Here is a 27,654-nt window from a genome sequence, read left to right as displayed (position 1 = left end):
AACTTTGAATATCAGTGAACTAAGGAGAAAGAAAGCCCTCTTGTTCATTGAAAACTAGCTGTTGTTTTCGAAGGAGCATGTAGTGATAGAATTACACTTCTTGCAGACCCTGTACTCTACGAATTTTGTTCTCTACCATTTGTATTTTGTGTGAATTATAGACTCGGTGTAAGACCAGAAAATAAAGATCATATTCCAGCATAGGTAATAGTATACAACAGAGGGGGTGACTCTTATGGAGAAGCATGTATAATTCTGTGTGGAAATACCCAAAGGCATAAGAGTGATATTCTGCTTCTGTGGACCAGCTATAAGGGTGTAACTGAAGAGTAAGGACAGATATGGGGAAAGGTAGAGTCTCAAGACAGGCATGATGTAATGCTACCTCTAAGAAAGAATGACTGGATTTGGAAAGTGTTACATTATAAGTAACAAAAGTGCGTAAAGGATTTCTAGGACAGAACAAGGAAAGTCTGAGGCGAAGGTAAATGAGAAGTCTTTATAGGGGGTAGCTGTAACACTTGCAAGGGGGATTAGACAGACCATTGGTGTTCAACCATCAGCAAGTTCATGATTGCATGGAATATGGTTTGTATTCTTTGGGCCCAAATATTCTCTGAACTATTTTGTAGCTCTTCTTTTGCAGTGTTTTTCCATGTTTTAACTTTCTAACTTTAAGTGTTTTAACTTACTGATATATTTGTTGAAGCTCAGTTTGTTTGCTTGTCCTTGGCTAACTCTTTGAGTGATGTGCAAAATTATCATTTTCACATTCAGCCCCAGACAATCCTTTTTCATGCAAGCAAAGCAGCATTTTTACTCGTGTTCAGGTCTGAAATGCTACTGGGAGATGGTGAGCTGACTCTGAGCTGAGCTGTTGGGTTACAAAAAAATCAAATGCAATTTATGTACTATCATTATGTTACTGCAACTTACTTGTAAATATCTCTACATAAAGAAAATAACATCACTCTCACATGAAAAAGTGTCCTACAGTACAAAACTTTGAACATAAATCACCGAAAGTTAGTTGTTGTTCACACCCCTGAGGTCCAGTCTTGCCTAGATCTGCAAATTATATCGAAGAAATAATTACTAAATGCCAGAATATCAGTTTGATAACCCTTACATTCTTTACCTCTCTTTAATTAAGCAGGTGATGTTTTAACAAAGCTGCCTTATTAGTACTTTAGATAATCCCATTATAGAACAATGTGCTAGCTCTTAATGAGGGGCTAATGCTGACATGTTTAGGTAGTTGTAGGGAACAGAGAGTGTATTAATAATTATAGGCTAAGCCAGCCAGCCATCCATCCATCTATCCACACAAAATCTTCAGATCAAATCCAGAGTCTAAAGCTTATTCATTTCCATTACAAATTTCATTGGGTTCTTTCTTGCTTCTTGCTAGATGTGAAGTAAACCTTTAAGAGATTCACATGAATAAAAACAAGTACTTTGAAAAATGAAGGAATGCATTTAGAAACACATGCATTTTAGCATTAGTCAGACAATGAATTTATATATGAAGTTTTAATTTATCAGGTTAGAGAGCTATTAAATTGTCCCTTGTCCCACAAAAAAAAAAAAAAAATTTTCAGATAATGTCATCGGTGGCTTCCTTGTTATCAGTAATTTCCAGCTGATGCATTAACCTTTTGTCCCTCTGTTCTTAGTCCATAGTGTGAGTGTTGTGCTGTAGAGGTGGTTCACAGATGAGATGGAGACTTGGAACAATTAAGGAGAGTAAATCAGCTGCAGGAATGGGTCGGGGATGGAGTACTTAGGGCTGTGGACAATGATTGTGAGGAAAAGGCAAAAAGATAAGAATACCAGTGTAGCTACATAGGCATGTGACTCTACCAATTGGTGCAAAAGATAGGCCCAGAAGTGGAAAGTAGGCTGTATGGAGGGGGGGGGGTGAAGACTAGCTGTGGTAGACTGGCAAAATGACAGTTAAAGTGGTAAGGGCAGCAAAATATTAAGTCAAAAGGGGGTTAGCAGAAGGGATCAATAAAGGATGCAAGGGCTTAGATATATACAAGAAGAAGGGGATGGACAGAACTGGTCAAGCTGACCGAATGGGGGTGAGAGATTGCAAAAGACTGGTTGGAAAACAGCAGGAGTGTTGAATATTTTGCTTCAGTCTTCACAAAGGAAAACAATGAGAAGGACATTATTCATTACTCTCAAAAATGTGTGAAAATGTCCATGAAACATATCAGTACAGTAAAAACAAAACAATGGAACAGTCTATGAAACATATCAGTACAGTAAAAACAAAACAATGGAACAGTCCATGAAACATATCAGTACAGTAAAAACAAAACAATGGAACAGTCCAGGAAACATATCAGTATAGTAAAAACAAAACAATGGAACAGTCCATGAAATATATCAGTACAGTAAAAAACAAAAATTGGAACAGTCCATGAAACACATCAGTGCAGTAAAAACAAACAATGGACAGGGTTAAAAATTGATTTTCAAAAATGACTGTGATGATAGAGGATTTTTCCAAATATACAGATTATTTCTACTGATGATATATTAATACTCAAGATTATGAGTTCTGAATTGTACAGTCTATTAAATACACATCATTTAGTGTATAATAATTCAAGTCTTACAAATTTACAATATTTGCAATGCCAGCCACTGTGAAATCTGATAATGACTCTGTTTCAATAGCACCCATGCTAAGAAGTTGTATGAAAGACTGAAAATAGCACACACAGAAGGATGACTCAGTTAGAGCCACATGGAGCAGTCAGTAAATTTATGTGCAGAGAAAGGGAAACCATAAGAATTTCACACGTGAAAAGTCCATCTTGTAGACAGCAGGTCAGCAGCATGCTGAAAGGGTGCCAGAGTTCTAGATCTTCAAACACTGGACAGCACCGACCAGCCCGATGATTATACATGAATTTCAAAACAAACTTCCATGTTTAAGTTATTCAAGCCACATGACTGATGAATGCATAAAGATGACAGACTTTGAACTTGAAACAAGAATGGATAGAGGATTTGATTTGCAGAGCAAGGCCAGAAACATAGCTGACAGAAGGGATATATTGTTTATTTGTGATCCATGTGTTACTAAAACATTCATCATTATGAACCCTGACCCATTGTTTGTACAAGAACTCAGGGGTCTCGCCAAGTAATAGAAGCCATGCCTTGACAAGGCATTTTTCATATTAAACCCTATCATGTGTAACCACAGCCAATACACATATTTTTAACTTAATTTCATTTCCAAAACCATATCCTGTGCAACCACACCTAAACACTTCCTTTCCTATTGGAACAGACTAATTTCATGCTGCCATTATTGGTTGAGGGAAATGTATGCCGGTGGAGGACTGCTGTGAGATCTGGGGTACTTCACTCCCACTGTTTGGTAATTAGACTGAAGAAAATTTTTCTCATGGGTACTGTACTCCCTGTTAACACCACATATATTGATCAAAGCATACACTACCATTAATGTGAATAGTCAGGCAGCTGTCAGCATCGTGTTTGGTATTGGTTAGCTAGTGTATAAAATATAGTGGAACCTGCGATTTACAGTAAAGTGCCAGCCTGATAACTTTGAGGATATTTCTGGAGTTGTATTAGCACAGCATTATGTCTGCTTCCCCCTTTACTATTGTGAAACATATTTTGTAATCTATATAATATTCTTGTGTGTGTCCTGAGACAATAAAGAGTCCTCTAATATTTTGTGTTGCCTCAAAATAGTTAGAGTATGCCACTGTTGTATCTGAATGTTGTCAGTAGAGGATTGCTGTGATTTATTTTAAGAAATACAGTTTGTTTATCATTTCTGAGATAATTGGGCCATAGAGAGATATCTTTTGTCATGTAGCCATTCTGTATCGAGAGACCCCAGTTGTTAGCATGGAAGAAGAATTGTAAAGCCTAGACAAAGTGCAGAAGGAGCAGAAAAGCATTAAGTGGGTTTATGCATGCACAGCTTACTCTATTATTATACCTCCATAGTTCTGAAGGGCTGCAGTAAGAATTAGACTATTGCAACTTTCAAAAAGATTACCAGAGAGCATAAGCTAAACGTCTGATTTTTTTTTTCTAAAACTGCAGCCATTCAAATTCTAACTACAGACACTCATGGAAAAGGACACTATCTGAAATCACACTGATGATGAATTGGATGTGAGTTAAGAAAGCTCAAATACTGACTAAAACACATATAAACTTATTAAATGTAGTACACAACACATAAAGAATTCACAGTCCCAAACAGCCATATTTATTTAAAATGATATAATCATCATTATCTCAGTGTCTTTAATCCACCATTAATTTACAGACTTATCATGCGGGCAAGTCTTAACTGATGTGTCTTGCATTTATTATTTCTATTAGTCTTTTTACAAAAACTGATATTACTTTTACATGTTTTGGGGCATTTATCAAACGTTACAGGTAAGTTGGGCTACAGTTTACTTTTGTGGCCGTTGCTACAAGTGGAACATTTTTATTAATCATTGCTTTATTCAGCTATGATATTCCCTGCAGAGCAAAACTGGAAATTACTGTCCATGAATTCTTTACTTAAGTTTTTCAGAGTCTGTTCCTGTGTCTTGCAACCATAATGCCATGTAATGCACAAAATAAGACGAGGATAAAGTTGCAGTGCATGCAAACTATGATACACCTTAATATTTTATACTGATTCTGCATTGTGAGATTATGTGATGCATAACACTCAATGCATTAATGCACTTATAAATACGTTGTGCAGACATGTAAAGCATTTCATTTCATTTAAAAAGCAACAGCCACATAAGGCATCTTACAAAAAAAAAAGGTAAGACACCCCTTTACAATCTTAAGCAGCAGTGCCATTATGAAATAACATCACTGTATCCAGATTTCGTGCACGGAAGAAAGGCATATTGAAATGTAATGAACACACAGTAAAATGATGAAGCTTCCTGTAAAGGAAAAGAAAAACTGCTTTCTGAATTTACACCTGACAATCCAGTACTGATTGATTTTTGCCATTTAATGTTATTTTGGAATGGCTTTCCATATGCCTTAAGTGATATTATTGTTCATTATTTAATTTCCGGGGATAACATAGTCCTACTGTTACACTAGAAAATGTTAAAAGTATGTTTAGATGCTCCATATATTGGTATGTGGTCAGGCATTAAATGGATATAAAACTTATGATTCCTTAAAGGGATTTAAATTGATGGTACTGTACATAACTTGCACTACCATGTAAGTGCATTTTAGTTAGGAAAATGTGTATGTAATTGCATTACTACTAACTCCTGGGTCAAACCCTTGTGCAAAAACGATTTTTTCTTTTAGCAGAATTTTTTAACTAAATAAGTAATGAATTAAAAGTACTTTCTTACAACTGTTTATCAAAGATATACTACTTTTTTGCTTGCTAATAAGATAAAAACATTTAAAACTCTTGTTTCCTAGCCCAGGGTATGCATTGTACAAGAAGTCAGCTTGGAGACATTGCACAGGACCCAGTTCAGAGAGGTGCAGTTTTTCTACTGAAGTACACCATGCCTAATGTTATGCTAGTAACCTTGTATACAATGCACATGGTATCCTACACATTATTTAGAAAATTAGAGAAAACAATATTTTCATTGCAGCTGGTCAAGCACCTTAGAAACTCCTTTGCTGAAAAAATGTCACTATGTTTGCCTCCAGGTACTGACAGTTAAAGCTTTTTGAGGTCAACAAACCATTTGTTCAGGCATACGTGCAGGTTTATAGGATGACATGTGAAACATTTCTTGGAAACGCCCACACTATTTTCCCCTGCTTGCAGTGACACTCGTCTCTCATTAGAAACTACAATTTCCACATCTCCCCTGAGTAATGTTTTACCAAGAAGCCCAGGCCCTGTTTCTGTCTTCCTGCATTAAACATGTACAAGCAATTTCTTGCAATAATTATGCATTGAATGTTTTTTTAAGAGTTAAAGTATAGCAGAAAATATTACCCCTTTTATTTGAGTTAGTGACTGTGGAAAAGAACTTTGTCCATAGTGTATTTGTAGAAGCGAAACACTTGCACATTTATGAAAGAAATAAAAGTAATATTAAATGTCATTTATTGACCCTAGCTAAAAAAAACAGTTTTTGGAAATGTGATATATTGTCTAGGCAATATTTATTATTATTTTTTATGTTTGTTGGCTGGGTTAGTCCCACTTGGCATATTTGTAGTCAAAGACCCGAGATGGCAATTAAAAATGCAGTTGGATATTTTTAACTGATATGTATGCTGTGTGTGTGTCTGTGTGTGTGCGCGCGTCTGTGTGTGCGTGTGCGTCTGTGTGTGTGTGTGTGTGTGTGTGTGTGTGTGTGTGTGTGTGTGTGTGTGTGTGTGTGTGTGTGTGTGCGTCTGTGTTTGTGTTTTTTCCCTGCATTTGATCAAATGCCATTTTGTTAACAAAAGGAGGGGGCATGATTTAATGTTGATGACATTACAGATAGTTAAGCCATGGAAATGTTCATAATGTGAAATTCACAACGGTTAAGTGGGGTTGGAGAGGTGATAGTGTTTGTGCATACGAGTTAGGGTTAGGGTCAGGCATGGAAGGAATAAGTGTTGCATGTTTATGTGTGAGTTTCTATGTTTTAGGGTTAGGGTCAGGGTTAGGTTAGGAGATAAATGTAGTGTTTGTGTATCTGTGAATGTTTGTGTGTCCGAGTGTGTCTTGCAGTCTTAATGGAATGGGAAGCAATAGGGTTAAGGTTAACACCCATTACTAAGGTGGTGCAGCAGGGCTGAGCCCCCTGCCCTCTTTAGTAATGGGTGCTAAACAATACTGCCACTTCCCTCAACCCTAACCCTACACCTTACCTCCCTAAAAAGCTTCCTGTAACACTGCCAGTATTCAATCAGACAAATTTAAGGCTAGTGTTATGGAGGGTTTTAATGTTTATATCGGGAATGGAAATAGTTTTCTGTTCCTGATATTATTGCATTTTTTTTTTTGTGTATTTGGTATTGTATATATTGAAACTGTTATTGGTGGTGTTTTTAATGTGACATTAAAGCAGTAAGCAGTTTGATCATATATAACAGAACTACATATGTAGAATTTTTTGGGTGTGCGCATGCTGGGATATACTTTGTGGGGGGTTCTGTTATATAAAGTATCCTGTACGGTAGCTTTAATGAATGAGAATTGAACATCTTAATCTTAAAGTACAAGATATTTCTTATATCATACAAACTAAAAGCCCACATATAACCTTTATCCTAAAAAAAAAATCCAGAGTCAACCCACTCCTTTTTTAAACAATCATTTACTTTAAAATGTAATGTGCAGTTTGTACTGAATTTTAAATGAAGATTGAGAGGCCATAAATGTCCTCATATCTAACATAAAAAGGTTGCTTAAAGCAAAGGACAAAGCTTTGGTGAAGCTGCAAAGCAAATTCACAAGAGGATAATCTATGTCATAACTCTCTCCAGCAAAGGAAAAGTTGAAGTCAACCAAATTCAGCAAAAGCATGTTAACTTTGGAGACAACACAGTATTACCATCTCTTGCTCCATATTGTACTGTAAAGCCGTAAAAGAACTTGTATGTTATGTAAATTAAGAATACATAAACATGCCACATAGATTGATGGTTATTACGTGACGTGCTGCAGTAATGTAACAGTGTGATACATTAAGTGCCACTTTGACCTGTTGTCGAACTTTGGTTGTTAGTACATCTGTATGTTTTTGGAGAGGATATCAAGCAACAATAAGCCTAAATACCATTGTTTAGTAAAAGGGATTGTGTCTTCTGTAACACAATCATTTAATTTAAATGGCTTTAAAAAATGACTGCTACTAGTGCTGATAAATATTTTTTTACATCTGATAATATTTATATATTTAGTTTAAACATCCCTTCCTTTTGTCAAAATCCACTATATCCCATTTTATTTCATAGAAATTCTCTCAAACCTATTGCTAAGCAGCTAAAACAATGGACAAGAATTCAGTACTGTGTGTAACCATCTTAACAATGATGTCTGCTCTCCAAGGTAAGGTTGTAGTGCATATTTTCAACATTATCTTACTTGAGGCATTGTACCAATGCAATTCAAATGTAGTTTAATAATGCCTTTGCTAAATAAACAAAAAAAAAAAAAATTCCAAGACACTTAGTATTATGGACCAAATTCCAGCTTATGTCCAGTTATGAATCTATAGACAAGTCAATGACACACATTAAAGATTATGGCATATTATGAGATATTCATCATGGGTTTAAAGAAATATTTAACACCACAAGTGCTAACATTTGGTTTACTAGCCTCAGGGTTCTACTTACACTAGATTAGTGGTATGATATATAATGACTATCAGCTGGTAGTTTATTTGTCAACATGACTCGGGCATTCGAGGCTGTCATCCACAGTCTTTTAGCTGGAAATTTATAGTTTCAGTCCAGGTGTAATCAAATGATTTCATAACCATCAAAATAAAGTAGATTTTATAATTTCTGTATGCCCATTTTTTTGACAAGTCACCACACAAGTGGGCCCCCAAATGTAACCTTACCAGGTATACTGGCAATATTCTTTTCTCATCTTTGTTATGGCAAACGAAAATTTCCATATCAAAATATCACAAGGTTTTAACTCCGCTTAGAACCAGATAATCTGAACTATATTAACAATTAATTTCAATAAGATGGCAATTATGCATTTTGCTATTTGCTTAAAGAGTGCAAAACAGTTTATTTTCAACTTAACACCCCACTAAACAATGCAGCTGGGATTCCACTCACTCCTTTAGACTACATACTGAGAATGGAGTTGTTAAAGTTCTCCATCAGTTAAATGCACCTTCTGTCCTATGAAGCTAGGAAATCCATAGCCAGAAACGTCCTGTTATTTAAGCTGAAATATGCTTTGTCATTCGTTGATCCAATTATTGTCATGATACATCTGTACTTCAGACTGAAGTCACCAAAGTATGCAAATTAATTTACCTAGAAAACGTGTTTTACTGGTTGCAGTCAAGTGCTAATCAATTATCTTCTCTTTCTTCTGTTTTATACAAATTAGTCATACAGCAAGTGTTTCCTCCTCTTTCCTGCAGTCTTGCATTAATTTCCACCTTGCACAATTTAAGATCTAACAACCACATTTAACACTATCTAGGAATAAACTGCATTTCATACCAAATTAGCAATAAATGAATTATTTCAAAATAATTCAGGGTATCTTTTTAATGAATACAAGTACAGATAGTTCAGAGATATTGGACAGAATCTACAGTGTGTATTACTATCCAAATTGTCAATTCATATTCTGATAATTGTGGATGGATATATTGTTAAACTTCATAGAAATGATAAATCGTTCCCTTATTTTTCTCTTTTGTGCATCTATTCTTTGAATTATTATGTTTTGCACTCTTATTAACCTATATAAAAATGTTAATTTATTCCTAGCTACGTGTGTTGTAGTAAACCTTTTTATACCTACTCCAATTTGTTGTAAAATGTTGCAATATTTGCTCCTTTTTGATACAGCAGTAACGATAATTGATGGGTGCTTTACTTTTGGTATTACATTGATGGCTATTGCCAGACATATTTCAGTAGTGTAAAGCTGAGATACGTTACATGTGACGTTGAACTGTTGAACTTTTTCAAAAGAATACACAGCTACTAAATAAGAGTATCTGTTAGAAATACACCTAAATGCATTGCAGTTTAGTGAAATGGAGTGAGGTTGTTGTGTGATCATTTATGCAGGGGAAGTGTTTTTTGTTAATATTTGTGCCATAATGAAGATTATAACACTAGATTTGCTTAAATTAGTTGTAAATTACTTTGTGGAACACCAATTATAAATGAATGAAATACCATTTTGGAGAGGACAGATGCTGTGATGACCTATGTCTTTTATTACAATGCCATCTGAATGCACAGTAAGGGTCAAACATGGTAGGTCCCATGGAAGACTGTGTGTGCATATGTAGCTTGGAAAGAAAGTGGATCAAACCCAGATCCTGTCAAACTGGATGCACCATAGTTTTCAAACTGAATACACCATAGCTTCTTGCATAACTAGCAGGGAGCCATATCAGGCTTACAGTATGTCTGTATGATTGGCTTCTAATCGCTCAAGTTTGGCTACTAGCCAGTAAAGTCAGAGAGCATCTTAAGAGTGCAAAATAAGCAAGGTCCTACAGATACTCAGCATGAAGTCTTGAATGACGATGTATTCTGTTTAGCAGACAACTTCCATTCCATAAGCTAAAATGCTGGTCAATACACATGGTCATTATATATACTTAGTATAACTATATGAATGACTGTACATGCTCCAGCACCTGATGACCCCGAAGATGCTTGAATGTATGAGTACTGATTTAGAAGGATGAGATTAAGCACATAATGTATTTTTGTTAAGGAGATGTGCCCCCAGGTAATATAATTCACTAGTACATCACCATTCTTCATGGCATGTTGTTTCCTCAGCGTTTTGCATGACTAAACTGATTGCAGCTTCAGCTGGATGAAACAAACCGAAGGACACTTCAAACCATAGAAATAAACATGTTTTGTTAGAGGGAAAGTGCCTCTGCTTTTCCACTGTGGAAGGTTTTGCTCTACGTACTTCCTTTCTTATATACATTAAATGCATGGTTGTACAACCATGAAGGAAAAGAAAAGCTTTCAAATTATGAATCACTGTAGGCACACAAAGAGAAGCTGTACTGGAAGGGATTCATATGAAAAAAAAAATGATCACTGAGTTTAAAACTGGAGAACAGTAATCAGAGTTTAAATTCATTTATCCTACCTTGGCCAGTATAGGGAATATAGACAAAGTTGTGTTAGTCTCACTGAGCTGCTGTTATGTCAGGCTCAGCCAATCAAGCTTCAGTTTACTGGGCTTCTACACAGTGAATAATAGCCATATAATGACCTTGGTAGTCAATGGAGTGATGGTCAAACCCATAACTGCAATTTGTCTATGGACACAGAATAAAGTCCTGGGTCCAAACGAACCCAGTATATATACTCGTCAATCCATAGTGTAAGTATTAACATCACATTATATGCATTAGCCATTATCTAGAATTAATGCAGGCTATCATAGAAAATATTTAAGTGGCAAGACATTTTAGTCGTTACCCTTTTCAAAGAGCTTTTAGTTTGGAGTCACTTTCTTTCTATAAATTCGAATTTTGTTTCAAAAATATCAGATTTTTATCAAGAAATTAAGCTGCATGTTCTGTATAAACTGTGCTAGTTGTTTTCATAGTCAGGACTCTGCTGTGGAACACATGAACCCAAAATATATGAAACCTGTGTCTGCTTGCTGTCTGGACCTCTGCAGAGTGTCTTAAGAAACACTTAGGTTCATAGGTTCATACTAGGCTATCTGCCCTAGGGCATTTATAAGCCTAGCCAGAGTATGTTTGTTTTTCGCCACCCATTTTAAATTAATTTTGCTATGCCCTTTTTTGAGGTTAGTATACTGTGCCTCTGTCTAACAGTGACACAGAAGTGATACCCGGGGTAAACCTATGATCTCCCATCCACTCATCAAGATTCCTCTTGAAAAGAGTCAATGAGGGACTCTGCCTAACCTGGACTGGGATTTTATTCCAGAGTGAAGGGAGCCTCTGGGTTATGAATCTGTCCCTCCAGCATGTCCTATTTATTTCAGTGCTGAGGTTCAAGTCTCTCGAGCGTGTAGCTCGATGGGATTTGGATTTTTGAGGTGCAGCATGTCCCTTAATTCGGGTTGGACATGGCCTTATACGTCAGGCACAGGTCACCTCTGAGCAGGCGGTATGCCACTGAGTAGAGCTGGAGTTTCTTTAACCGGGCAGCATATGGCATCTGTTTGAGCCCTTTGATCCTCTTGGTGAGGTACTTTTGGGGTCTTTCCAGTTGCTGCAGGTGTTTGGTAAGGTACATCCCAAAAGGGGCATTGTACTCAATTATGGGCCTGATGAGGGATGAGTAAAGAGGCACGATGACCTCCCTAATCTAGATGTGAATCCTTCATGATTAGGTGGGCTATATAAAATGTTTTTCTAACCACTTTGGCTATGTGGTTGTCAAATGAGAGATTGCTATCAACTTGGGTCCCCAGGTCCCTAATTACTTCTTCTGTACTTAATGGATTACCACCTATGTGGTAATTTGTGGGCACTTTGTTTTTGCCAAAGGGGATGACTATACACTTTTTGGTGTTCAGCTTGAGGCCATGGCTCTGGCACCAGTTGTCTGTTTCTACGAGGCCCTTTTGGAGGATGCTTGTGTCGGCTGGAGAGTCGATTATGGCACCCAGTTTGCAGTCATCTGCGAACTTGGTCAGCCACAGTCCTTCCGTGTTGGCCTGTACCTCTGAGAAATATATACCAAACAAGAGAGGTCCCAGGACTGAGCCTTGTGGGACGCCACTTGTAACTGTTTTGGAGTCTGACATGGCTCCAGCAATTCTAACCATGTGGGTTCTGTCCTTGAGCCAGTTTGCAACCCATCTAGTGACATAGGGTTTATATTTAAGCTGGTGAGCTTATCTATAATGCCCGAGTGGGGTATTGTATCGAAGGCTTTTGAGGTCCAGATAGGCTGTGTGGACCACCTTCCCTTCGTCAATGGCCTTGGTGACTGTTTCAAAGAAGTCAACCAGGTTTAAGAGGCAGGATCTGCCCTTAACAAAGCCAAACTGGGTAGGATCCAGTGTGTGTAGGTCCCCAATATCTTTATTTGTGAGGTCCATGATGATCCTTTCCATAGCTTTGCAGACCAAGCTAGTCAGGCTTATGGGGCGATAGTTTCCAGGGTCCGTTGAGGCACCACCTTTGTGGAGACGGGCCACTGTTGCTGTATGCCACTCTTTGGGTACATATCCTGTAGTAAGGCTGAGATTGAACAGTAGTTTTATGTTTGGGTTTAGCTCTTCTTGGAGTTCATGTAGGGCGCAGCCTGGGACACCGTCTGGTCCCATTGATGCTGTGTTTTTTGCTTTGGAGAGGGCGGCTCCCACCTGAGCATCTGAGATGTCAGGGGGGCAGCACTCTGCTGGGATAGATATTTGCCCTTTTGGTGGGGAGGGGGGGAGAAGTTTGCGCTGAACCTGTCAGCTAGGATGTATATAGTTTCTTTTTGCTGTCTCTTTGCCTTTGGCCACAATGTATAATGATCATCCGTCTCCCTTTGGCCATCTGGTTCATTAGTTTTCCATTGCTGGAGAAATGGTTAATTGGGATCAATCAACATTCGGACAACCATCAGAGCTGCTTCTCAGATTTTTCTATTTTTCTCTCTATCTCTACTGGCTTACACTTGGTGATGTCAGGAATGTGAGTAATGGGATGACGGCAGTGGACATCCCCTACTTTCCACAGGGAACATTCCTTACAAGCAGACCTGCCCCTCCTGTCAAGGTATGAGTGGTGATGTCCCTAACTTTTTTTCAGTGAGTTAACACCACCAGTGTGCCTCTAAGCTCATACACTCCCTTCTCTCCCCTGCCAGATAGGCGAAAAGGCCTTAGCACTCCTCCCCCTCCATTCCTGGCTTTTCTGCAGGAACCACTAATCAAATCCCAGTTACCTAGGTCATAGCCGGTGGTCTAGTCCTCTGTGCCATGGATCCATGTGATGAACATAATCATCGGCAACCCCCTTTTCCCATTTCCTACATAGGAATGGGGTACAGAGTCAACTGTTGCCCTCTCTATTCAATGCCACTCTCCTGTCTTCTTTAACACTCATGTCTGACTGTCACAGGTCTTCTCTCACTCAATCCAACCACCTCTTTTCTGGACATCCTTGTTTACTCTTGCTTTCTTCTTGTCTGTCCCAAATCTTCTTCACCAGATTCTATTCTGTTTTTCTGCACATGTGCCCAAACCACTGTAATCTGAACTTCAATGCATTTGGAGCTAATTTGGCTTCTGCTCTTATGTCCTCATTTCTTCATCTGTCCCACAGTGTGCATTCTACCACCTGTCTCAGAAATTTCATCTCCATCACCTCTAACTCTCTCACTGCTCTGCCTTTACTGACCAGGTTCCTGTACCATACAGTAGTCCTGGTTGCATCGCTGTTTTGTACACCTTACTTTTCATCTTCTTTGGCATTCTTCTGTCATATACTACACCTGACACTCTGTGTCAGTTTGCTGCAGCCCCTCTGATTTCAGCTGTTACTTTCCCATTCAGACTTCCATTCTCCTTAAACCCCCCCCCCCCCAAATACTTGAAGCTGTTAACCTGTTCCACTATCTTCCTTTCTCTCTCATTTTTCATCATCTTCTGATTTCCTGCATTTGCTGGTATTACATCTGTCTTGTCTGTACTTAGTTTCATCTCATGTGCTTTCAATTTTGCATTTCATTCTCCTATTCTTTGCTGAAACTCTTGCTTAGAAGTCTGCCTGTAATGTCACATCATATGTAAAGAGTAACTTTGTCAGTGTGTCTCCTCCAACCTGTTTGCTAATGTAGTCCATCACCAGTATGGACAGCAGTAGGTTCGGAGATGAAACCTGATACACACCAACTGGGAACCCCTCTGTAAGACCGAACACTGTATGTACTTGAGTAATTGGGTCCTTGCACTTAGCTTGCACTAATTCTACCAATATTTCTGGTACTGTGAACCACCACAGGATTGCCCAAATCACCTTTCTTGGGACCATGTCATATGCTTTTTCAAATTTTAGGAATACCCAGTTAGACTCTTTCCTCATCTCTAGCTTCTTCTATGATGAATACTTCACATCTTAAATATGAACCAGTTTTCATTATTTTTTTTTGAGATCCACATATATAAGGGTGGGAGGGACACTGTAGTAGACATTTTCATCCTAAGGGTTTTGAGACTCAGGAACTTGATGCTTCAGTTAGAGGAACATTCATAGCAGCTGGACACAAGACACATTCCAAAACAGGAACTAACAAAAAAGTCTCAGGAGTCATTTATAGGACGACTATTTTCTCTTTTTATCAATGACCTCACATGGGATCAGCCCCAGACCAATTGTATTCTCTAGTTTGACGATAGTCATCACAAAAAAAAAAAAAAAAAATTACTTTAACCAAAGCTCTTTGAAATCATTTCAAACAAATAGGGAACTGGTTAACTAACAAAAAAAAATGACAGTTAATCCTACTAAAATAACACTAATTTTATTTTGGTTACCGCAAAGGCTAAAATGCTCTCGACAAAATATTACAGATATTCATCGTGTTTCACTGTTGCAGTCCTAACAAGTGGGTTATCCAGCTCCAGGTAGCCCTCAATTGGCAAGAATACCAAAGGTAAGTAAAAATGACATCGGCTGTCAGTTGTAAAGGATGTCAGGGCATCTGATACAGAAGTAGGCAGCCGACATCACTTCCTCAGTCTTCCTTGCCACTGAGCCCGAAGCAGAAGCATTTCTTGCATGAGTGCCGGTTGGCAGTTTACCTTTTTTGTTTCCGACTACAAAGTTGAAGTCAACTATAGCTAAGTACCCCATTGGGGATCCTCTTTTCTTGCCTTAATGAATGTCAGAAAAGGTTAATAATTGTCTTATCTGTGGAAAGCAGATTCCCCATAGAGATTTTCATTCCTATTGTATTATTTGTTTAGGCCTTGACCACAATGTTCCTAACTGTGATCTCTGTGCTTCCTTTAATCTGCATGCTATTCATTGTCAGGCTAAGCTTTTAGCTAAAGATTTTGGAGTTTGGCCTAAGTTTGTCGGTATGACATCTGCTGGTCTTCAGGCTTTGGATATCCCCAAGAAACGTAAGGATAAGAACCATGACAGGCTTCCAAAGGTCAAGTACTCGGATGATGTTAAGTTGGTCATTAGTCATGTGGTAGCCAGTGAGGCGCCTTTGCAGCCTGCAGATTTTCAACTGCAGGCTTTTGTTGAGACCATTTCAGAGGCCCCCAGGCCTCCGGCTTCCATTTTGCCTTCTGACTTTCTGCCTGTTGCCACTTCAGCTGGATCTGGAGCCGCTAAGCTGACTCTGGTGTCCGAGACCTCCATTCTTCATTCAAACAGCAAGCTCATACTGACGACTTCGGCTGCAACTTTGGTGGTTGCCAGGCCTCCCAAGTCCTTCAGACTTGCAGGTAAATCTTCCAGTCATAAGCCTGTGAAGAAACAGGCTCCAGTTTCCTCTTGTTTCCCCTCATTCTCAAATGGTTAAAATGGCTGATGACCTTTTGACTCTTATTAGGGGTGCACAGCCTCCTCCTTCAAAAAGAGGTAGGGATGTCTCTCCTGAGGCTTTGTCTTACTCAGGTTCTGATACTTCTAGCATTTCTGTTGATGAAGAGGAAGTTTCTTAAGCTTTCCCTCCTTTTAAGGATTCAGATGCAGAGGAGTCCATCCCTTCTGGTTCTCCTCCAGAAGATTTCTCTTTTGGTGATACTTTAAATACTCTCAGGGAACATTTTAAATGGTAAAGTCAGGATTATCCCCTTTCTAAGAAAAGGATTAGGGAGTTTTTGGATTTGCCTCAGCATAAGCCTTTAGCAATTCCACCTGTGTTGAAAGTGGTTGATGTTTTTCTGAAAAATTTCTTGATCCCCAATTCAGTTCCTCCTGCTCCCAGGAAACCTGACAGGTACTATAAAGTCCCTGATTCTCATTTGTTTCTTTGCAGGAATCCATTGGCTGATCCAGAGATTATTTCTCAAGGCCCTAAAGGAGTTAAGGTCACTGTTATTAAAAATCCTGTTCCTTCTGACAGGGAATCCAGGAACCTAGATAGGTGGGGTAAAAAGGTTTATACCTCTGCCACTCTTGCTATTAGGTCTACTAATTGTCTTTTTCATATGCTGAAGTACCAGCAGCACACCTTGGAAGCTATTAAGTTTAGGATAGCAGGTGTGCCTCAGTTGGTGGGGAGAAAATATATGCAGGATTTGCTGAATTCTGCCAGTCTTGTCAATAAGCATTCATTACATTGTGGTTTTGATACTCTCTGGAAGCCTCCTGTAGGGCTACAGCTACTGGCTCTGTTATTAGTAGGCATGCTTGGCTCAGGGAGCAGCCCCTACCAGAGCCTGTCAAGGCTAAGCTTTTAGATGGTACCTTTGCATAAGGACAGTCTTTTGGCTGCAAAGCAGAGGAAGTGCTCAAGAGGATGGAAGACAAGGCCAAGTCTATGCAAAGAGTTAAAGACTTTCTGCAAGTTCAGCCTCCTCTCTTTAGCAGGAATTACCCTTCTAAGAGTTGGACATTCCCTGATACCAGCAGACAGAGCCATTCTAGGACTATAGGTTACAAATCTTCTAGGGGACAGGTGGCTAACCCTCAAAGGTCTAAGCGTTGGCAGGCTTCCTCTTCCAAGGCGGGAAGTTCTAAGCCTGCATCTTGGCCTAAACATTCTCAATTACTCTGTCCAACTTCTGCCTGTTCTTGCCTGCCTGGATAGTCCTTTAGGGGGAAGGTTGGCCCTTTTTGCGAATGTCTGGGCCACCATCACAGATGACAAATGGGTACTCAGAACTGTATCCCTAGGGCACAAGTTTTCTTTCCACACCTTTCCAGTACCCAAAGGATTCCCGGATGCTCCTCCAAACCAAAGCGCAGAAGTAGAAAAGCAAATTTTGTCTGTTACATTTGGGAGCAATAGAATCAGTTTCTGCTCAGCAGGTAGGCCAGGCTTTATATTCCAGACTTTTCCTAGTTCCAAAAAAAGAAGGCACCTGGCATCCTATCCTAGATCTATCCATCCTGAACTCTTTCTTGATAATTCCAAAGTTCAAAATGCTCACTCTGCATCAGTTGCTACCAATGTTAGAAAAGGATTCCTGGCTGGTAACGCTGGATCTCAAAGAGGCTTATCTTCACATCCCTATCAGGGAAAGTTGCAGGCAATACCTTCGTTTCAGGGTGGGCAAGCAATATCATCAATTCTCTGCACTGCCCTTTGGCTTATCCACTGCTCCCAGAGTTTTCACAAAGTGCCTGGCTCCAGTCATTGCTTTTTGCAGGCAGAAGAAAATTCAGATTTACCCATACTTGGACGACTGTCTAATTCAAGCAACTTCTCAGGAACAGCTGTTAAAGGATCTAGAATTTGTGGAGACTCTTCTATCTTCCCTGGGTTACACTCTCAATGAGGAAAAATCAAAAATGGTGCCATCCAAAGAGATAATATTCCTGGGAGCAAGTCTGAACACAGCCGCCCAGATTATATATTTCACCCAGGAGAAGCAGACAACTTTTTCAGTTTACTTCAAGGACTTGGCAAGCCTGTCCCAGCTCCCTGCAAGCTCTGGGATTCATGGCCTCTTGCATTCTCATGATTCCCTATGCAAGACTGCATATGAGGAAATTGCAATGGTACCTCAAGAACATTTGGTGTCAACACACACAGGACCTGGATGTGATAATTCCTCTGCTTCCATGTCTGCAGACAGAGTTTCTATGGTGGGCAACAGCCTGTTTACAGAACAAAGGCATGCCTTTCCGTCCACCCCCTGCCACTCAAGTTCTTACCACATACGCTTCGGACTATGCCTGGGGAGCTCACCTAGATGGCAGATGCATACAGGGACATTTGAATGCCCAGCAGATGCACCTGCACATACATTTAAAGGAGTTGTTGGCAGTTCAGCAGGCCTTACTAGCTTTCAAGCATCTTCTTTCTCCAGGGACCCTTCTTGTCAGGACAGACAACACCACAGTCATGTGGTACATCAACGAGCAGGGAGGGACACATTCTTACCTCCTGTGCAGACAGAGCATGAGTCTTTGGTCCATAGCAGCATCTCTGGGCCTGCATCTCCTAGCTCAGTTTCTTCCAGGAAGGCTCAATGTTTTGGCAGACCAGTTGAGCAGACAGACCCTGAATCCTCATTAGTGACAGCTGAACAGAGCAGTTTTTTACAACATCATTCAACGTTGGGGCACTCCGTGCATCTTTTCTCCTCTCCAGACAACCGTCTTCTACCTCTTTTTTGCACCAGACAGCATCACAGCAGAGCCTGGAAAGTGGATGCTTTATTCTTCCCTTGGACGTTGCCATCAGTGCACGCCTTCCCTCCTCTTCCTCTAATTCCCAAAGTATTGGTGAAGATCAGGGATGAATGACTATGGACTATTCTCATAGCTCCGGACTGGCCCAGGCAGCATTGGTATCCACTTCTTCTCAGTCTCTCCCAAGTTCCTCCTTGGCATCTTCCTCTGAAGCCAGATCTTTTGGTTCAGGAAAGGAGAAACATTCTGCATCCTCATCTTCAGTCTCTCCATTTGGCAGCTTGGCTCATTGTACGACTCCATCCTTTTCTTCTTCTGTCAGTCTCTTCATTTGGCAGCTTGGCTCATTGTAGGACTCCATCCTTTTCTTCTTCCTTCAGTCTCTCCATTTGGCAGCTTGGCTCATTGTAGGACTCCATCCTTTTCTTCTTCCTTCAGTCTCTCCATTTGGCAGCTTGACTCATTGTATGACTCCATCCTTTTCTTCTTCCTTCAGTCTCTCCATTTGGCAGCTTGACTCATTGTATGACTCCATCCTTTTCTTCTTCCTTCAGTCTCTCCATTTGGCAGCTTGGCTCATTGTATGACTCAATCCTTTTCTTCTTCCCTTTCCCAGCAGGTGGTTGACATGCTGAGGGAGGCCAGGGGGCCTAGCACTAGGAAGTCTTATGTTGGCAAATGGGAAAGATTCTCTCATTGGATGCAGGCTAATGGGGGAATCTTCTTCTCAACCTACCCTTCCTCTGATCCTGGAATACCTGGCTGATTTGCTTCAGGGTGGTCATTTTCATCTATCAAGATCCATGATTCAGCCATTTCTGCTCATTGTTCATTTGAACAACCCATTTTCTCTCATCCCCTGATGAAAATGTTTCTCAGAGGTGCTTGCAACTTAAAACCTCCCAGAAGGGCACCTACTCCAGCCTGGGATCTTAATTTTGTTCTAGAGAAACTCACTCTTCCTCCCTTTGAGCCAGCTGCCACTGCAGATTTAAAGTTTCTCTCGTGGAAGACTGCCTTCCTCTTGGCTATAACTTCAGCAAAGAGGGTTTTGGAGCTGCATGCTTTGGCTGTGGAGCCTTTTCTTATTTTCTATGCAGATAGGGTCTCTGAGAACCAACCCCTCTTTTATGCCTAAGGTGGTTTCTAGCCTGACTCATAATCAGTCCATACACCTTCCTACCTTCTTTCCTATTCCTCGAAATAGAGGTGAAAAAATTCTATATTCTCTTTATGTGCATAGACAGCTCAGGTTTTACCTGGACAGGACTAAAGACCTTCGGAAATCAGCACAGTTATTGGTCAGTTTTGCCCCTGGAGCCCAGGGCAAGGCTATTTCTAAGCAAACCATTTTTAAATGGATTGCTGATTGTATTACTTTTTGTTATTCCTTTCATGGCAAGGTTCCTCCTCAAGGGGTTAGGACCCACTCAACTAAGAGCAGCTTCCACTTCTGCAGCCTTTTTAAGGGGTGTCCCTACTAAAGACATTTTGGAGGCTGCCACATGGTCTTCTGTTCACACTTTCACAAAGCATTATAATTTGCCTTTGTTTTCAAGAGCCAGGGCAGGTTTTTGCCACTGCTGTTCTGCAGGGCATTATCTCCAATCCTTGATTCTGTTGGTTCCTCCTCCCTTTTCTCTGGGCTTTGGTAATCAACCCATTGGTTAGGACTGCAACAGTGAAACATGATGAACATAGTACAGTTGTGTACACTTACCATAAATGTAGATGTTCTGGTGTATTCGCTGTTGCAGTCCTGGTTTCCCTCCCTCCTTCCCCCTTTTCTCTTTTCCTAAGGTACAGGCTAAATTTGGTATTATTTGCCAATATGGCTTTTGGTTTAAGCCTTGTTTTCTGGGGGATTCTGACTGTTATGTCAAGAAAGAGTGAGGAAGTGATGTCGGCTGCCTCCTTTTGTATTGGACGCCCTGATGTCCTTTACAACCGATGACAGCCGATGTCATTTTTACTTACCTTTGGTATTCTGGCCGATCGAGGACTACCGGGAGCTGGATAACCCATTGGTTAAGAATATATTGGTGAATATACTCAAACATGTACATTTATGGTGAATGTACACAACTGTACTTTCCCTCTGGATAACCCCCACTCTGGACCACACAAGAAAAATACATAGTAGTACTAGTAGAGGAAGCTCTGCCAATCAATGTCGCACCAAATCTCAAGTTAACAAACTCTAACACAACTACAAATCTCCTGCAAAATATCCCATCTGCTAACTGTGGGAACTATGTGGACCACTCCATATGATACAATATGGACTCTTGCCTGCAATATCTGTACCTCTGGAATGTTTTTGATTTACTTATTTGGGTTGTCATTAACAAGGATCTTTTAACCAGTTCACTTGCCTGGTTTAGAAATGTTAAATAAGTAAAGGAAATAAGTAAATTAATTAACTAATTGTGTCGTGAACAATTCAGCTTTATATTGAAAGTTAGAGTTATACTGAAGAAGTTTTAAAAATATCTACACCTGAGTACTGCAGAACTGGTGGGCAAGGCAGTACATGACAAGAAATCATGCAGCAAGTTAAGCTTCCTGCTGTTTTTCTGGGTTATTATAAAAGCTGGTGTGATTTTGATGTCTTCCAGTGTCCACCAGAGGGATGTGGTCACTTACAATGTTGGTGATACTTTGTATCTATAACCATCTAGCTGGGATGGAAATTACCACCCTGTGAAGTAGAATATGCTTTCTAGACATATTTGGTCTGCTCAGTTCAATGCCAAGTTGGCAAAGGCCGTTATTCTGCATTTAAGAATTACATTTGGGGAACCGCTCACGTATTCAGTTCTGATTAATGTTCCCAATCTATATACAGCAGGTCTTTGTTATATGGGACAGAGATTTCTAATCCTCTGCAATAACTATTCATGTTTTTAAATAAATGGCAATTACATTTGTGATTTCTACTCCCTGGTTGATCATTTTCTTACCCCCTCTGAATTAAAGTTTTCAAAAATTAACCCTCTTGGTTTGATTTGTATCTGTTTTTAGAGAAACCAGCTTAAATAGGTTCAAGGCACTTTCTTAGGTGACAAGATTATAACAATAAGAAAATGTTCACTCAACTTGCTCCATCCTGAGACACTGAAACAGGCAACATAAAATTGATATAAATATTAATCTCATGGAAACAGTAGCCAGTCTAACCAACTTCAATACTTCCAGCTCGCCACTTACAGCTCTTTGGCTGTAACAGCAACAATTAACAACAATCTTAACTACCACCTGTTAGGACACAGGTTTCACAAATTAAGCCAACCACTTTATCCCCAGAAAAATTACTAGTGGAATATATCAAAATTGTAGTTGATACCCTGGAATACCCAGTTTACATTTTAATAAAAAAAAGATTTATCAGTGAAAGCAATGTGCCATTAATGTGGAAAAAATTCTTACATCCTACCTAAAAATCTTCAACAATGTCTCATACTATAGACCAATATCTATTCTACAATCCTGTTCATACTTATCAAGAAATTGCTGTTATCACAGCAGCACTTTTATTAAATCTGATCCTACATTGAAACCCAGGAATTTTGGTTTCAACTCTTTTCCTTGTCTTATCCAAAACATTTGATACAGTATGAAACCAAAAGTTATTACACAAACTCTCTGTCATAGCACTTGCAAACTCATCACTCTCCTGGTTTCAAAACTACCTTACCTTCAGCTTTCAGGCTTTTGAACTGGAAAACAGCATCTCTTCCTTCCTCTCTCTATCTCTGGGTGTCTCCCAAGACTCCATCCTTGGTCCTACGCTTTTTAATATTTTCATAAACAACCTTCACATGGCAAGTAAACATACCACCATAGTCCAGTATGCAGATAATTCTACCTTGATCTGAACTGTCAAAATCTGGAAAAACTGCAAGAAGCAAACCAAGCTTCTTTCACTTCCATCAACAAATTTGCTGATATTCAGTTACTTTTAAACCGTAAAAAAAAATAAACTATTTTGTAATCTAAAACTATTCATTGTACAGAGGATTTCTGTTTATAACCTCATCAAACAGTACAGAAATTGAACTGGTAAATCATACCAAACATCAAGGTGTGATCATAGCTGAAAACATGAAATATGACCACAGCAGTATTAATTAAAAAAAAAAAAGTCTTTCTCTCTATATGATCAAACCTTATTTAACAGACAATGCCAGAAAACACTGCATCAACCTATCTTCTTCCTGGACTCCTTTATGCCTTTCCCATACTAACAAATTTAATCTACCCTGAAAAGTAAACTAGAGCAATGTTGTAACAATGTGGCCAAATTCACAGCAAATCTGTCTTACACAACCCACCACTGTCTGGCCTGAAACAAGTTAACTGGACAGAACTTTCATACTACCCAAGTTTCATATAGTTAGTAACTATTCATTGTCATTGCTGGACCTCCCAGTGCCCAAATAATGGCCAGACCACTCCATATTGCTATTGTGATAATTTATCTGAGAAAGCAATACATGAATTATGTAATAATTTGCTTTTAAATTCTTTATTGTTGCAATAAACAGCAGACTGTGTAAAGCTTTTATACTAACATAAATAGATTTCAATTAGTGCCATTTGGCATATCACCTGCCTGCTCCAGCCATTTCCTCCCAAAAACCAGGGGGTGTATTCAGTGCCTCCTCGGCTTCAGTATGACTTCTGACTTGGCCTGCCCATATTCTCCACCTGAAATTTAGTACAACCCATATCTGTGATTCAGAAAAGAAGAGGGATGATGAAAGGGGGTGTCGCTCATCCCATGTTATGATTCAAGATGAACAGGCAGTGTAGTTTGTTTATATGCTTTATTATATAGAAACACATCAGGATGGATGGCAGCAACATAAAATATAAAAAACCTGATTAACTGACAGACCACTGCATACATGCATGCTTACGTCTCAACAGCTCTCTACAAAATGGCAGTCTGGCTCACACATGCTCAGTATTTATACACATGTGCAAGCCCATGGAAAGCTTCTTAAAGGTATACATACTTATTGATCTACATCCTCCCTCTTTAGTGAATTGTCCATAATAAAATGACATCCGAAAAAAGGCATGCAATTACACAGAAACTGAGAAATAAACACAACATTCATGTTCATGGTGCCATGTATCTGGAACATGCTCTGGAAATGCAACCTGATCTATTGATATAGCAATTAGGACTGAGTTTAGCAGCAGGAACAGTTACTTGGCAAACAACCTGTTTTAGGAGTTTAGGAAATCTTCTCTGGAATAGTGATATTTGCTGGAAAGTCCTCTGGAACTAGAACACTGGATAACTCATTCTAAGTTTGACTCATTTTCACAGGCAAGATGCTGCAATATAGGCCTGGACACTGGTACTAAATGTTTCTGCTTCCACCTAAATTCAACTCCTTGTGATTCTGCATTGCAAGATCTCGGGTGTGGGTATACATTTTTTTAATGACTCCAATCCATTCAAAACCTTTGGACATCTGCATCATTACTATCACCCCTTCTTGTAATGGATTGAGTGGTTTGCTGGACTTATCATAATAGGACTTCTGCTACAAACACCTTTTCATGAGTTGAGCTCTCAATGCTTTATTGATCTTGGCACAGGGAGCCAACAGATTGCTACTGATTGGTAGTGTGGTTCTGGTTTGTCTCGACTAAAGCCTTTGGTAGGTGAACCAAGATGTTTATCACAAGGAACGTTTCTGAGATTCAGGAGATTCAGAAAAACATCTCTATTGTCTCATTTCGACTTCTCTAATAACTGATTCACACTTTGAACTGGACGTTTTGTCAAAACATTTGACTGTGGGTAATCAGGGCTACTAGTAACATGAATAAAGTCCCACTCTTCAGCATATCTCTTTAACTGCCGGCTTGTAAACTATGTATCATTGTCAGAAATAACTTTGTGTGGAATACCATGGACTGCAAAATGATGCTTCAACTTAGTAATGACAGTACTGGATGCTAGGTTAGAAGTAGGTCAATCTTGAACCAATTTGTATAAGAATCTACTAACAAGTAATGTTGACCATTGCGTTCAAAAATGACTGTAGCTACTGTTGACCAAGGTATTTCGGGAATCTGGTTTAGCTGAAGTGGTTCTTTCTGTTGATGTGGCTTAGTATATTGCATACAGAACAAGATGAAAGTACTCTCTCAATATCCTGTGACATAGAAGGCCAAAATACTAGTCCTCTTGCTCTTCTTTTGGTAGAATCAGTTCCTGGGTGGTTACAATGCAAGATGGTAATATACTCTTGTAAGGATTTTGGAACAATCACTTTTGGACCTTTCATGATACCATTTTGAAACAAAATCCTATCTTTGTAAGGAAAATATGGTTGCAGGTCTTGAGGTAAACAAGATGACTTTGACTGCCATCCTTAGCTGATAAAGTAATTCAACTTCTAAAGAATTGGATCTGAGACCGTGCGAGTTCTAAGCTCATCAAGACATGTGTAAGAAACATTTCTCACTTCCATGACTTCAAAATCAAGTTGCTCATTTCAATGGCATTTCTGGGCAATCTGGATAAAGTGTCAGCAAGATAAAAAAGTTTGCCTTTTGTGTAGACAAGTTTAAAATTATACTTTTCCAATTTCAGCATCAAGCATTGCAATCTGGCTGGGGCTATATGCATAGACTTTCTCAAAATAGTGATTAGAGGTTGGTGATCTGTTTAGATTTGAATTGAGTAGCCATAAATACAATCATGGAACTTCGAACATGCAAACACAATTGCCAAGAGCTCTTTAGCTATCTGCGCATACTGCATCTTGTTTTGGGTTAGAGTTCTGGATGCGTAGGCTACTGGTGTACCTTCTTAAAGAATGACTGCACCAAGACTAAATTTCAAAGCATCACAAGAAAGAGTTACAGGTTTGTGAATATCATAGTATCTGAGAGTTGGTGGACTGGCAATTCTCTGTTTTAGGACATCAAATGCTCTTTGGAGGTGTTCTAATCAGGACCAGGATACATCTTTGCATGTCAATTTGCTGAGTGGTGCTGAAAGTTGGCTCAAGTCTGGAATGAACTTACCTAGGTAGTTAACCATGCCAAGAAAATGTTGTAGGGCTTGAACATTGTCTGGAGTTGGCATCTTAAGAATGGCTGTTTGCTTGGAAGGATCTGGTTGTAAACTTGAACTGGTAAACAAATGACCAACATAAGTAACTTTTTGTAGCCTGAATTTGCACTTCTGAGGATTCAGCTTAAGATTCACTTCATGTGCTCTTTCTAGAACTTTCTTGAGGTTTCTTTCATGCCCGGCTTCACCATTACCTCCTAGTACAATATATTATACTATAATAGCACATGTATATCCAGAAAAAATGTTCCATTGTATACTGGAAGACTTCACTGGCAGATTTTATCCCAAATGGCATTCTCAAAAATCTGTACCTGCCAAAAGGAGTACTAAAAGTAATTAGCATTGAAGATTTTCGGTCAAGCAAAATTTGCCAAAATGAACTCTGCATCCAAAACAGAAAAAATAGTGGCATTTGTCATAAGAGCAGTGACTTCTTTGACTATATGCATTGGATGATGTCTTTTCAATGCTTTGTTTAAATCTTTTGGATCAATACATATTCTGATATCATCTGAGCTTTTCTTATGAGCTACTACCCTGGAAGCTACCCATTCAGTTGGTTCATCAACTGGACAAATCACACCTTGCTGCACCATTTTATCTAGCTCAACTTTGACTCTGTTCTGCATAGCTACTGGAACTTTCTGGGCTGGTCTGGCAACTGGGCTGACTTCAGAGTCTAACTTTATGGAGTGCACAACTGAGAGTTTTGAAAGATCAGCATAGGTAGAGAAAATAGACTGGGTGAAATTAGAATGGTGGTCTTTCAAATTTACATGGTGGACTTCCTTATTAAATGAAAGTAGTCACATTTTCAAACTGTGAGGCCTAATAATGACTGAACAAGCCTTTTGACCATGTAAAATTGCAAGTCATAAATGTTCCCAGCAGAGTAACATGAAAGCACTACCGTACCTTTGGTTTGAATTTCTGCACCACCATAAGCAGCAAGCTTCTCACCAGCACATACTAGCAAATGTTTCTGCTGACATAACATTGCACTTTGAACCTGTGTCAGCTTTGAGCTCTTTGGGTCTCCCATTTATCTGAACAGTACAAAATACTTCATTGACTGTTTCTTAAAGCACAGATACACCATCAACATAAAAAGTAGGGTCACAGCTTTCTAATTGATCAACTTGTCTCTTTGAATATTCTCTTTTAATAAAATAATGGGACTTGTTTGATTTGCAAAAACTTTGGAAATGATTCCACTTTATACCTCTGTGGCATTGCTGACCAAAAGCTAAGCACTTTTCCCTTTTAGACACGATTACCATCACAATTACGACAATGGACTATGAGACTGGGTGAGGGAAAATGCTTTGAGTTTGTTGAGTCACCCTTATACTTCACAGAGACTGTGCATGCTCTGGAATTTGCTAGAAAGCTATAGGATTTACCAGGGAGCGTTATAGGACCTGCAGCAGCCCCCATGTGCTTGGGCCTGTTTCTTTTAACCACAAGCTGCATACTATCATCATTAGCACTAGAAGATACTGGAAGCATGCACTTCTCATTTGTAAGCATATTTGTGTGCTTTTATATGAACTTGTATATCTGACAAAT

This window comes from Protopterus annectens, chromosome 9.part0 (genome assembly GCF_019279795.1).
Source record: "Protopterus annectens isolate FY-2018-M chromosome 9.part0, PAN1.0, whole genome shotgun sequence".
Taxonomy (NCBI): Eukaryota; Metazoa; Chordata; order Ceratodontiformes; family Protopteridae; genus Protopterus; species Protopterus annectens.
This window is presented reverse-complemented; position numbering follows the sequence as displayed.